The sequence below is a fragment of the Triturus cristatus genome, chromosome 1_1, assembly GCF_964204655.1.
Source record: "Triturus cristatus chromosome 1_1, aTriCri1.1, whole genome shotgun sequence".
Taxonomy (NCBI): Eukaryota; Metazoa; Chordata; class Amphibia; order Caudata; family Salamandridae; genus Triturus; species Triturus cristatus.
In genome coordinates, this window is record NC_140579.1 from 739,660,174 (window position 1) to 739,676,519 (window position 16,346).

Consider the following 16,346-nt stretch of genomic DNA (forward strand, 5'->3'; position numbering starts at 1 on the left):
CTATCCCCAGAACTACCCCCTATACTACACAAACACCACTGCACTACCCTAAACCCTTACACACTATCCCCAGCACACCCTCTACACTACCCAAACACCACTGCACAACCATAACCCCTAAAACACTACCCCCACACTACACAAACACCACTGCACTACCCTAAACCCTAAAACACTACCCCTAGCACGACCCCCTACACTACACAAACTCAACTGCACTACCCTAAACCCTAAAACACTACCCCCAGCATGACCCCCTTCACAACCCAAACACAACTGCACTACCCTAAACCCAAAAACACGACCTCCAGCATGACCCCCTACACTACCCAAACACCACTGCACTACCCAAAACCCTAAAACACGACCCCCTACACTACACAAACACCACTGCACTACCCTAAACCCTAAAACACTACCCCCAGCATGACAACCTACACTACAAAAACACCACTGCACTACCCTAAACACTAAAACACTGCCCCTACATTACACAAACACCACTGCACTACCCTAAACCCTAAAACACTACCCCCAGCATGACTCCCTACGCTACCCAAACACCACTGCACTACCCTAAACCCTAAATGTACCCCCAGAACAACCCCCTAAACAAGACAACCACCACTGCACAATTCTAAACCCTAAAACACTACCCGCAGCACGACACCCTACACTACACAAACACAACTGCACTACCCTAAACCCTAAAACACTAACCCAAGCACGACGCCCTACACTACACAAACACCACTGTAATACCCTAAACCCTAAAACAATACCCCCAGCACAACCCTTTCACTACCCAAAAACAACTGCACTACCCTAGTCCCAAAAACACTTCCCCCAGCACGACCTCCTACAATACCCAAACTCCACTGCACTACCCTAATCCCTAAAACACGACCCCTACACTACACAAACACCACTGCAATACCCTAAACCCTAAAACACTAATCCCAGCACGACCCCCTACACTACACAAGCACCACTGAACTACCCTAAAACACTACCCCCAGCATGACACCCTACACTATCCAAACATAACTGCACTATCCTAAACCCTAAAACACTACCACCAGTACGACTCCCTACACTACCCAAACACCACTGCACTACCCTAAACCCTAAAACACTACCCCCAGGATGACCCCTTTACTACACAAACACCACTACACTACCTTAAACCTAAAACACTACCCCCAGCACGACCCCCTACACTACTCAAACACCACTGCACTACACTAAACGCTAAAACACTACCCCCAGCATGACCCCCTACACTACCCAAACACCACTGCACTACCCTAAACCCTAAAACACTAACCCCAGCAAGACCCCCTACACTATCCAAACACCACTGCACTACCCTAAACCCTAAAACACTATCCCCAGCACTACCCCCAATACTACACAAACACCACTGCACTACCCTAAACCCTCACACACTACCCCAAAGAACAGCCCCCTACACTACCCAAACACCACTGCACTACCCTAAACCCTAAAACACTACCCCCAGCACGACCCGCCACTGCTCAAACAGCACTACACTACCCTAAACACTCAAACACTGCCCCCAGCACGACCCCCTACACTACACAAGAACCACTGAACTACCCTAAACCCTACAACACTACCACAGCACGACCCCCTACACTACCCAAACATAACTGCACTATCCTAAACCCTAAAACACTACCACCAGCACGACTCCCTACACTACCCAAACACCACTGCACTACCCTAAACCCTAAAACACTATCCCCAGCACTACCCCTATACTACACAAACACCACTGCACTACCCTAAACCCTCACACACTATCCCCAGCACACCCTCTACACTACGCAAACATCACTGCACTACCCTAACCCCTAAAACACTACCCCCACACTACAAAAACACCACTGCACTACCCTAAACCCTAAAACACTACCCCCAGCACGACCCCCTACACTACACAAACTCCACTGCACTACCCTAAACCCTAAAACACTACCCCCAGCATGACCCCCTTCACAACCCAAACACAACTGCACTACCCTAAACCCAAAAACACGACCTCCAGCATGACCCCCTACACTGCCCAAACACCACTGCACTACCCAAAACCCTAAAACACGACCCCCTACACTACACAAACACCACTGCACTACCCAAAACCCTAAAACACTACCCCCAGCATGACAACCTACACTACAAAAACACCACTGCACTACCCTAAACCCTAAAATACTGCCCCTTACATTACACAAACACTACTGCACTACCCTAAACCCTAAAACACTACCCCAGCACGATCTCCTACACTACACAAACATCACTGCACAACCCTAAACAATAAAACACCACCAGCATGACTCCCTACACTACCCAAACACCACTGCACTACCCTAAACCCTAAATGTACCCCCAGCACAACCCCTAAACAAGACAACCACCACTGCACAATTCTAAACCCTAAAACACTACCCGCAGCACGACACCCTACACTACACAAACACCACTGCACTACCCTAAACCCTAAAACACTAACCCAAGCACGACACCCTACACTACACAAACACCACTGTACTACCCTAAACCCTAAAACACTACCCCCAGCACAACCCTTTCACTACCCAAACACAACTGCACTACCCTAGTCCCAAAAACACTACCCACAGCACGACCCCCTACACTACCCAAACTCCACTGCACTACCCTAATCCCTAAAACACGACCCCTACACTACACAACACCACTGCACTACCCTAAACCCTAAAACACTAATCCCAGCACGACCCCCTACACTACACAAACAACACTGCACTACCCTAAACCTTAAAACACTATCCCCAGCACGACCCCCTACACTACACAAGCACCACTGAACTACCCTAAACCCTAAAAAACTACCCCCAGCATGACACCCTACACTACCCAAACATAACTGCACTATCCTAAACCCTAAAACACTACCACCAGTACGACTCCCTACACTACCCAAACACCACTGCACTACCCTAAACCCTAAAACACTACCCCCAGGATGACCCCTTTACTACACAAACACCACTACACTACCTTAAACCCTAAAACACTACCCCCAGCACGACCCCCTACACTACTCAAATACCACTGCACTACACTAAACGCTGAAACACTACTCCCAGCATGACCCCCTACACTACCCAAACACCACTGCACTACCCTAAACCCTAAAACCCTACCCCAGCACGACCCGACACTACGCAAACAGCACTGCACTACCCTAAACACTCAAACACTGCCCCCAGCACGACCCCCTACACTACACAAGAACCACTGAACTACCCTAAACCCTACAACACTACCACAGCACGACCCCCTACACTACCCAAACATAACTGCACTATCCTAAACCCTAAAGCACTACCACCAGCACGACTCCCTACACTACCCAAACACCACTGCACTACCCTAAACCCTAAAACACTATCCCCAGCACTACCCCCTATACTACACAAACACCACTGCACTACCCTAAACCCTTACACATTATCCCCAGCACACCCTCTACGCTACCCAAACACCACTGCACAACCATAACCCCTAAAACACTACCCCCACACTACACAAACACCACTGCACTACCCTAAACCCTAAAACACTACCCCCAGCACGACCCCCTACACTACACAAACTCCACTGCACTACCCTAAACCCTAAAACACGACCCCTACACTACACAAACACCACTGCAATACCCTAAACCCGAAAACACTAATCCCAGCACGACCCCCTACACTACACAAACAACACTGCCCTACCCTAAACCTTAAAACACTATCCCCAGCACGACCCCCTACACTACACAAGCACCACTGAACTACCCTAAACCCTAAAACACTACCCCCAGCATGACACCCTACACTACCCAAACATAACTGCACTATCCTAAACCCTAAAACACTACCACCAGTACGACTCCCTACACTACCCAAACACCACTGCACTACCCTAAACCCTAAAACAATACCCCCAGGATGACCCCTTTACTACACAAACACCACTACACTACCTTAAACCTAAAACACTACCCCCAGCACGACCCCCTACACTACTCAAACACCACTGCACTACACTAAACGCTAAAACACTACCCCCAGCATGACCCCCTACACTACCCAAACACCACTGCACTACCCTAAACCCTAAAACACTAACCCCAGCAAGACCCCCTACACTATCCAAACACCACTGCACTACCCTAAACCCTAAAACACTATCCCCAGCACTACCCCCTATACTACACAAACACCACTGCACTACCCTAAACCCTCACACACTACCCCCAGCACAGCCCCCTACACTACCCAAACACCACTGCACTACCCTAAACCCTAAAACACTACCCCCAGCACGACCCGCCACTACTCAAACAGCACTGCACTACCCTAAACACTCAAACACTGCCCCCAGCACGACCCCCTACACTACACAAGAACCACTGAACTACCCTAAACCCTACAACACTACCACAGCACGACCCCCTACACTACCCAAACATAACTGCACTATCCTAATCCCTAAAACATTACCACCAGCACGACTCCCTACACTACCCAAACACCACTGCACTACCCTAAACCCTAAAACACTATCCCCAGCACTACCCCCTATACTACACAAACACCACTGCACTACCCTAAACCCTCACACACTATCCCCAGCACACCCTCTACACTACCCAAACACCACTGCACTACCCTAACCCCTAAAACACTACCCCCACACTACAAAAACACCACTGCACTACCCTAAACCCTAAAACACTACCCCCAGCACGACCCCCTACACTACACAAACTCCACTGCACTACCCTAAACCCTAAAACACTACCCCCAGCATGACCCCCTTCACAACCCAAACACAACTGCACTACCCTAAACCCAAAAACACGACCTCCAGCATGACCCCCTACACTATCCAAACACCACTGCACTACCCAAAACCCTAAAACACGACCCCCTACACTACACAAACACCACTGCACTACCCTAAACCCTAAAACACTACCCCCAGCATGACAACCTACACTACAAAAACACCACTGCACTACCCTAAACCCTAAAACACTACCCCAGCACAATCTCCTACACTACACAAACATCACTGCACTACCCTAAACAAGAAAACACCACCAGCATGACTCCCTACACTACCCAAACACCACTGCACTACCCTAAACCCTAAATGTACCCCCAGCACAACCCCTAAACAAGACAACCACCACTGCACAATTCTAAACCCTAAAACACTACCCGCAGCACGACACCCTACACTACACAAACACCACTGCACTACCCTAAACCCTAAAACACTAACCCAAGCACGACGCCCTACACTACACAAACACCACTGTACTACCCTAAACCCTAAAACACTACCCCCAGCACAACCCTTTCACTACCCAAACACAACTGCACTACCCTAGTCCCAAAAACACTACCCACAGCACGACCCCCTACACTACCCAAACTTCACTGCACTACCCTAATCCCTAAAACACGACCCCTACGCTACACAAACACCACTGCACTACCCTAAACCCTAAAACACTAATCCCAGCACGACCCCCTAAACTACACAAACAACACTGCACTACCCTAAACCTTAAAACACTATCCCCAGCACGACCCCCTACACTACACAAGCACCACTGAACTACCCTAAACCCTAAAACACTACCCCCAGCATGACACCCTACACTACCCAAACATAACTGCACTATCCTAAACTCTAAAACACTACCACCAGTATGACTCCCTACACTACCCAAACACCACTGCACTACCCTAAACCCTAAAACACTACCCCCAGGATGACCCCTTTACTACACAAACACCACTACACTACCTTAAACCCTAAAACACTACCCCCAGCACGACCCCCTACACTACTCAAATACCACTGCACTACACTAAACGCTAAAACACTACCCCCAGCATGACCCCTTACACTACCCAAACACCACTGCACTACTCTAAACCCTAAAACACTAACCCCAGCAAGACCCCCTACACTACACAACCACCACTGCACTACCCTAAACCCTAAAACACTACCGCCAGCACTACGCCCTACACTACCCAAACACAACTGCACTACCCTAAACCCAAAAACACTACCTCCAACATGACCCCCTACACTACCCAAAAACCACTGCACTACCCTAAACTCTAAAACACTATCCACAGCACGACAACCTACACTACAAAAACACCACTGCACTACCCTAAACCCTAAAACACTACCCCCTACATTACACAAACACTACTGCACTACCCTAAACCCTAAAACAATACCCCAGCATGACCCCCTACACAACACAAACACCACTGCACTACCCTAAACACTTAAAAACTATCCCCAGCACGACCCCCTACACTAACCAAACACCACTGCACTACCCTAAACCCTAAAACACTACCCCCAGCACGATCCAGACACTACACAAACAGCACTGCACTACCCTAAACACTCAAACACTACCCCCAGCATGACCTCCTGCACTACCCAAACAACACTGCACTACCCTAAACCCTAAAACACTACCCCTACACTACACAAACACCACTGCACTACCCTAAACCCGAAAACACTACCCCCAGCACGACCCCCTACACTACACAAGCACCACTGAACTACCCTAAACCTAAAACACTACCCCCAGCACGACACCCTATACTACCCAAACATAACTGCACTATCCTAAACCCTAAAACACTACCACCAGCACGACTCCCTACACTACCCAAACACCACTGCACTACCCTAAACCCTAAAACACTACCAGCATGAACCCCTTCACTACCCAAACACAACTGCACTACACTAAACCCCAAATCACACTACCCTAAAACACGACCCCCTACACAACACAAACACAACTGCACTACCCTAAAGCCTAAAACACTACCTCCAGCACAACCCCCTACATTACACAAACACCACTGTACTACCCTAAACTCTAAAATACTACCCCCTACACTACACAAACACCACTGCACTACCCTAACCCCTAAAACCAAACCCCAGCACAGCCCCCTACACTACTCAAACACCACTGCACTACACTAAACCCTAAAACACTACCCCCAACATGACCCCCTACACTTCACAAACACCACTGCACTACCCTAAACCCTAAAACACTACCCCCAGCACTACCCCCTATACTACACAAACACCACTGCACTACCCTAAACCCTCACACACTACCCCCAGCACATCCTCTACACTACCCAAACACCACCGCACTACCCTAAATCGTAAAACACTACCCCTACACTACACAAACACAACTGCACTACCCTAAACCCTAAAACACTACCCCCAGCACGACCCCCTACACTACACAAACACACTGCACCACCCTAAACCCTAAAACACTACCCCCAGCATGACCCCTACACTACACAAACACCACTGCACTTCCCTAATCCCTAAAACACGACCTCCAGCATGACCCCTACAATACACAAACACCACTGCACTACGCTACACCCTAAAACACTACCCCCAGCACGACCCCCTACACTACACAAAAACCACTAGTCTACCCTAAACCCTAAAACACTACCCCCAGCATGACCCCCTACACTACCCAAACACCACTGCACTACCCAAAACCCTAAAACACGACCCCCTACAGTACACAAACACCACTGCACTACCCTAAACCCTAAAACACTACCCCCAGCATGACAACCTACACTACAAAAACACCACTGCACTACCCAAAACCCTAAAACACGACCCCCTACACTACAAAAACACCACTGCACTACCCTAAACCGTAAAACACTGTCCCCTACATTACACAAACACTACTGCACTAGCCTAAACCCTAAAACACTACCCCAGCACAATCTCCTACACTACACAAACATCACTGCACTACCCTAAACAATAAAACACCACCAGCATGACTCCCTACACTACCCAAACACCACTGCACTACCCTAAACCCTAAATGTACCCCCAGCACAACCCCCTAAACAAGACAACCACCACTGCACAATTCTAAACCCTAAAACACTACCCGCAGCACGACACCCTACACTACACAAACACCACTGCACTACCCTAAACCCTAAATCTACCCCCAGCATGACCCCCTACACTACACAAACACCATTGTACTACCCTAAACCCTAAAACACTAATCCAAGCACGACGCCCTACACTACACAAACACCACTGTACTACCCTAAAACCTAAAACACTACCCCCAGCACAACCCTTTCACTACCCAAAAACAACTGCACTACCCTAGTCCCAAAAACACTACCCCCAGCACGACCTCCAACTCTACCCAAACTCCACTGCACTATCCTAATCCCTAAAACACGACCCCTACACTAGACAAACACCACTGCACTACCCTAAACCCTAAAACACTAATCCCAGCACGACCCCCTACACTACACAAACAACACTGCACTACCCTAAACCCTAAAACACTGCCCCCAGCACGACCCCCTACACTACACAAGCACCACGGAACTACCCTAAACCCTAAAACACTACCCCCAGCATGACACCCTACACTACCCAAACATAACTGCACCATCCTAAACCCTAAAACACTACCACCAGCACGACACCCTACACTACCCAAACACCACTGCACTACCCTAAACCCTAAAACACTAACCCCAGCAAGACCCCCTACACTACACAACCACCACTGCACTACACTAAACCCTAAAACACTACCGCCAGCACTACGCCCTATACTACCCAAACACAACTGCACTACCCTAAACCCAAAAACACTACCTCCAACATGACCCCCTTCACTACCCAAAAACCACTGCACTACCCTAAACTCTAAAACACTATCCACAGCACGACAACCTACACTACAAAAACACCACTGCACTACCCTAAACCCTAAAACACTACCCCCTACATTACACAAACACTACTGCACTACCCTAAACCCTAAAACAATACCCCCAGCATGACCCCCTACACAACACAAACACCACTGCACTACCCTAAACACTTAAAAACTACCCCCAGCACGACCCCCTACACTAACCAAACACCACTGCACTACCCTAAACCCTAAAACACTACCCCAGCACGATCCAGACACTACACAAACAGCACTACACTACCCTAAACACTCAAACACTACCCCCAGCATGACCTCCTGCACTACCCAAACAACACTGCACTACCCTAAACCCTAAAACACTACCCCTACACTACACAAACACCACTGCACTACCCTAAACCCGAAAACACGAATCCCAGCACGACCCCCTACACTACACAAACACTGCACTTCCCTAAACCCTAAAACACTACCCCCAGCACGACCCCCTACACTACACAAGCACCACTGAACTATCCTAAACCTAAAACACTACCCCCAGCACGACACCCTATACTACCCAAACATAACTGCACTATCCTAAACCCTAAAACACTACCACCAGCACGACTCCCTACACTACCCAAACACCACTGCACTACCCTAAACCCTAAAACACTACCTCTAGCACAACACCTTCACTACACAAACACCCCTACACTGCCTTAAACCCCAAAACACTATCCCCAGCACAACCCCCTACACTACACAAACACCACTGCACTACCCTAAACCCTAAATCTACTACCAGCATGACCCCCTTCACTACCCAAACACAACTGCACTACCCTAAACCCCAAAACACTACCCTAAAACACGACCCCCTACACAACACCAACACAACTGCACTACCCTAAAGCCTAAAACACTACCTCCAGCACAACCCCCTACATTACACAAACTCCACTGTACTACCCTAAACTCTAAAATACTACCCCCTACACTACACAAACACCACTGAACTACCCTAACCCCTAAAACCAAACCCCAGCACGGCCCCCTACACTACTCAAACACCACTGCACTACACTAAACCCTAAAACACTACCCCCAACATGACCCCCTACACTTCACAAACACCACTGCACTACCCTAAACCCTCAAACACTACCCCCAGCACAACCCCCTACACAACCCAAACACCACTGCACTACCCTAAACCCTAAAACACTACCCCCAGCATGACCCCCTACACTACACAACCACCACTTCACTACCCTAAACCCTAAAATACTACCCCCAGCACTACACCCTATACTACCCAAACACAACTGCACTACCCTAAACCCTAAAACATTACCCCAGCACTACCCCCTATACTACACAAACACCACTGCACTACCCTAAACCCTCACACACTACCCCCAGCACATCCTCTACACTACCCAAACACCACCGCACTACCCTAAACCCTAAAACACTACCCCCACACTACACAAACACAACTGCACTACCCTAAACCCTAAAACACTACCCCCAGCACGACCCCCTACACTACACAAACTCCACTGCACTACCCTAAACCCTAAAACACTACCCTCAGCATGACCCCTACACTACACAAACACCACTGCACTTCCCTAATCCTTAAAACACGACCTCCAGCATGACCCCTACACTACACAAACACCACTGCACTACCCTACACCCTAAAACACTACCCCCAGCATGACCCCCTACACTACACAAACACCACTAGTCTACCCTAAACCCTAAAACACTACCCCCAGCATGACCCCCTACACTACCCAAATACCATTGCACTACCCAAAACCCTAAAACACGACCCTCTACACTACACAAACACCACTGCACTACCCTAAACCCTAAAACACTACCCCCAGCATGACAACCTACACTACAAAAACACCACTGCACTACCCAAAACCCTAAAACACGACCCCCTACACTACACAAACACCACTGCACTACCCTAAACCCTAAAACACTACCCCCAGCATGACAACCTACACTACAAAACACCACTGCACTACCCTAAACCCTAAAACACTGCCCCCTACATTACACAAACACTACTGCACTAGCCTAAACCCTAAAACACTACCCCAGCACAATCTCCTACACTACACAAACATCACTGCACTACCCTAAACAATAAAACACCACCAGCATGACTCCCTACACTACCCAAACACCACTGCACTACCCTAAACCCTAAATGTACCCCAGCACAACCCCCTAAACAAGACAACCACCACTGCACAATTCTAAACCCTAAAACACTACCCGCAGCACGACACCCTAAACTACACAAACACCACTGCACTACCCTAAACCCTAAAACACTAACCCAAGCACGACGCCCTACACTACACAAACACCACTGTACTACCCTAAACCCTAAAACACTACCCCCAGCACAACCCTTTCACTACCCAAACACAACTGCACTACCCTAGTCCCAAAAACACTACCCCCAGCACGACGCCCAACTCTACCCAAACTCCACTGCACTACCCTAATCCCTAAAACACCACCCCTACACTAGACAAACACCACTGCACTACCCTAAACCCTAAAACACTAATCCCAGCACGACCCCCTACACTACACAAATAACACTGCACGACCCTAAACCCTAAAACACTACCCCCAGCACGACCCCCTACACTACACAAGCACCACTGAACTACCCTAAACCCTAAAACACTACCACCAGCATGACACCCTACACTACCCAAACATAACTGCACCATCCTAAACCCTAAAACACTACCACCAGCACGACGCCCTACACTACCCAAACACCACTGCACTACCCTAAACCCTAAAACACTACCCCTAGCATGACCCCTTTACTACAATAACACCACTACACTGCCTTAAACCCCAAACCACTATCCCCAGCACAACCCCTACACTACACAAACACCACTGCAGTACCCTAAACCCAAAATCTACTACCAGCATGACCCCCTTTACTACCCAAACACAAATGCACTACCCTAAACCCTAAAACACTACCCCAGCACGACCCCCTTCACTACCCAAATACCACTGCACTACCATAAACCCTAAAACACGACCCCCTACACTACACAAACACCACTGCACTACCCTAAATCCTAAAACACTACCTCCAGAACAACCCCCTACACTACACAAACACCACTGTACTACCCTAAACTCTAAAACACTATCCCCTACACTACACAAACACCACTGCACTACCCTAAACCCTAAAACCCTACCCCAGCACGACCCCCTACACTACACAAACACCACTGCACTACCCTAAACCCTCAAACACTTCTCCCAGCACAACCCCCTACACTACCCAAACACCAATGCACTACCCTAATCCCTAAAACACTAACCCCAGCATGACCCCCTACACTACACAAAAACCACTGCACTACCCTAAACCCTCAAACACTACCTACTACACTACACAAACACCACTGCACTACCCTCAACCCTAAAACACTACCCCCTGCACTACATCCTACACTACCCAATTACCACTGCACTACCGTAAACCCTAAAACACTATCCCCAGCACTACCTCTACACTACACAAAAACTACTTCACTACTCTAAACCCTAAAACACTACCCCCAGCAGTACCCCCTCCAGTACTCAAACACCACTGTACTACCCTAAACCCTAAAACACTACCCCCAGCACGACCCCGACACTACACAAACAGCACTGCCCTACCCTAAACACTCAAACACTGCCCCCAGCACGACCCCCTACACTACCCAAACACCACTGCACTACCCTAAACCCTAAAACATAACCCTACACTACACAAACACCACTGCACCACCCTAAACCCTAAAACACTAATCCCAGCACAACGCCCTACACTACACAAACAACACTGCACTACCCTAAACTCTAAAACACAACCCCCAGCACGACCCCCTACACTACACAAGCACCACTGAACTACCCTAAACCCTAAAACACTACCCCCAGCACGACACCCTATACTACCCAAACATAACTGCACTATCCTAACCCCTAAAACACTACCACCAGCCCGACTCCCTACACTACCCAAACACCACTGCACTACCCTAATCCCTAAAACACTACCTATAGCACGACCCCTCCACTACACAAACACCACTACCCTGCCTTAAACCCCAAAACACTTTCCCCAGCACAAACCCCCTACACTACACAAACACCACTGCACTACCCTAAACCCTAAATCTACTACCAGCATGACCCCTTCACTACCCAAACACAACTGCACTACCCTAAACCCCAAAACACTACCCCCAGCATGACACCGTACACTACCCGAATACCACTGCACTACCATAAACCTTAAAACACGACCCCCTACACTACACAAACACCACTGGGCTACCCTAAATCCTAAAACACTACCTCCAGCACAACCCCCTACACTACAAAAGCACCACTGTACTACCCTAAACTCTAAAACACTACCCCCTACACTACACAAACACCACTGCACTACCCTAAACCCTAAAACCCTACCCCAACACGACCCCCTACACTACACAAACACCACTGCACTACCCTAAACGCTAAAACACTACCCCCAGCATGACCCCTACACTACCCAAACACCACTGCACTACCCTAAACCCTAAACCACTAACCCCAGCATGACCCCCTACACTACACAACCACCACTGCACTACCCTAAACCCTAAAACACTACCGCCAGCACTACGCCCTACACTACCCAAACACCACTGCACTACCCTAAAACCTATCACACTATCCCCAGCACTAACCCCTATACTACACAAACACCACTGCACTACCCTAAACCCTAAAACACTACCGCCAGCACTACGCCCTTCACAACCGAAACAAAACTGCACTACCCTAAACCCAAAAACACTACCTCCAGCATGACCCCCTACACTACCCAAACACCACTGCACTACCCTAAAACACTACCCACAGCGCGACAACATACTCTACAAAAACACCACTGCACTACCCCAAAACACTAAAACACTCCCCCCTACATTACACAAACACTACTGCACTACCCTAAACCCTAAAACACTACCCCCAGCATGACCCCCTATACTACACAAACACCACTGCACTTCCCTGAACACTTAAAAGCTACCCCATCACGACCCCCTACATTACCCAAACACCACTGCACTACCCTAAACCCTAAAACACTTCCCCCTACATTACACAAACACTACTGCACTACCCTAAACCCTAAATGTACCCCCAGCACAACCCCCTAAACAACATAACCACCACTGCACTACCCAAAACCCTAAAACACTACCCCCAGAACGACCCCCTACACTACAAAACAAAACTGCACTACCCTAAACCCTAAATCTACCCCCCAACATGACACCCTAAACCATACAAACTCCACTGCACTACCCTACACCCTATAACTCTACCCCAAGCATGACTCCCTACACTACACAAACACCACTGCACTACCCTAAACCCTCAAACACTTCTCCCAGCAAAACCCTACACTACCTAAACACCACTGCACTACCCTAAACCCTTAAACACTAACGCCAGCATGACCCCTACACTACACAAAAACCACTGCACTACCCTAAAACCTAAAACACTGCCCACTAAACTACACAAACACCACTGTACTACCCTCAACCCTAAAACACTACCCCAGCACTACAACCTACACTACCTAAACACCACTGCACTACCTTAAACCCTAAAACACTATCCCCAGCACTACCTCTACACTACACAAAAACGAATGCACTACTCTAAACCCTAAAACACTACCCCCAGCAGTACTCACTATAGTACCCAAACACCACTGTACTACCCTAAACACTCAAACACTACCCCCAGCATAACCTCCTACACTACCCAAACACCACTGCACTACCCTAAACCCTAAAACACTACCCCTACACTACACAAACACCACTGCCCTAAACCCGAAAACACTAATCCCAGCACGACCCCTACACTACACAAACAACACTGCACTTCCCTAAACCCTAAAACACTACCCTCAGCACGGCTCCCTACACTACACAAGCACCACTGAACTACCCTAAACCCTAAAACACTACCCCAGCACAACACCCTATACTACCCAAACATAACTGCACTATCCTAAACCCTAAAACACTACCACCAGCACGACTCCCTACACTACCCAAACACCACAGCACTACCATAAACACTAAAACACTACCTCAAGCACGACACCTTCACTACACAAAAACCCCTACATTGCCTTAAACCCCAAAACACTATCCCCAGCACAACCCCCTACACTACACAAACACAACTGCACTACTCTAAACCCTAAATCTACTACCAGCATGACACCATTCACTACCCAAACACAACTGCAATACCCTAAACCCCAAAACACTACCCGAAGCACGACTCCCTACACTACCCAAATACCACTTCACTACCCTAAACCCTAAAACACTACCCCTACACTACACAAACACCACTGCACTACCCTAAACCCTAAAACCAAACCCCAGCACGGCCCCCTACACTACTGAAACACCACTGCACTACACTAAACCCTAAAACACTACCCCCAGCATGACCCCCTACACTTCACAAACACCATTGCACTACCCTAAACCCTCAAACACTACCCCCAGCACAACCCCCTACACTACCCAAACACCCCTGCACTACCCTAAACCCTAAAACACTACCCCCAGCATGACCCCTTACACTACACAACCACCACTGCACTACCCTAAACCACTACCCCCAGCACTACGCCCTACACTACCCAAACACAACGGCACTACCCTAAACCCTAAAACACTATCCCCAGCACTACCCCCTATACTACACAAACACCACTGCACTACCCTAAACCCTCACACACTACCCCCAGTATACCCCCTACTCTCCCAAAACACCCCTGCACTACCCTAAACCATAAAACACTACCCCCACTCTACCCAAACACCACTGCACTACCCTAAACCCTAATACACTACCCCCAGCACGACCCCCTTCACAACCCAAACACAACTGCACTACCCTAAACCCAAAAACACTACCTCCAGCATGACCCCCTACACTACCCAAACACCACTGCACTACCCTAAAACACTACCCACAGCACGACAACATACTCTACAAAAACAACACTGCACTACCCCAAAACCCTAAAACACTACCCCCTACATTACACAAACACTACTGCACTACCCTAAACCCTAAAACACTACCCCCAGCATGACCCCCTATACTACACAAACACCACTGCACTTCCCAGACACTTAAAAGCTACCCCATCACGACCCCCTACATTAACCAAACACCACTGCACTACCCTAAACCCTAAAACACTACCCCCAGCATGACCGCCTACACTACGAAACAATACTGCACTACCCTAAACCCGAAATCTACCCCCAATATGACACCCTAAACTATACAACCTCCACTGCACTACCCTAAACCCTAAAACACTACC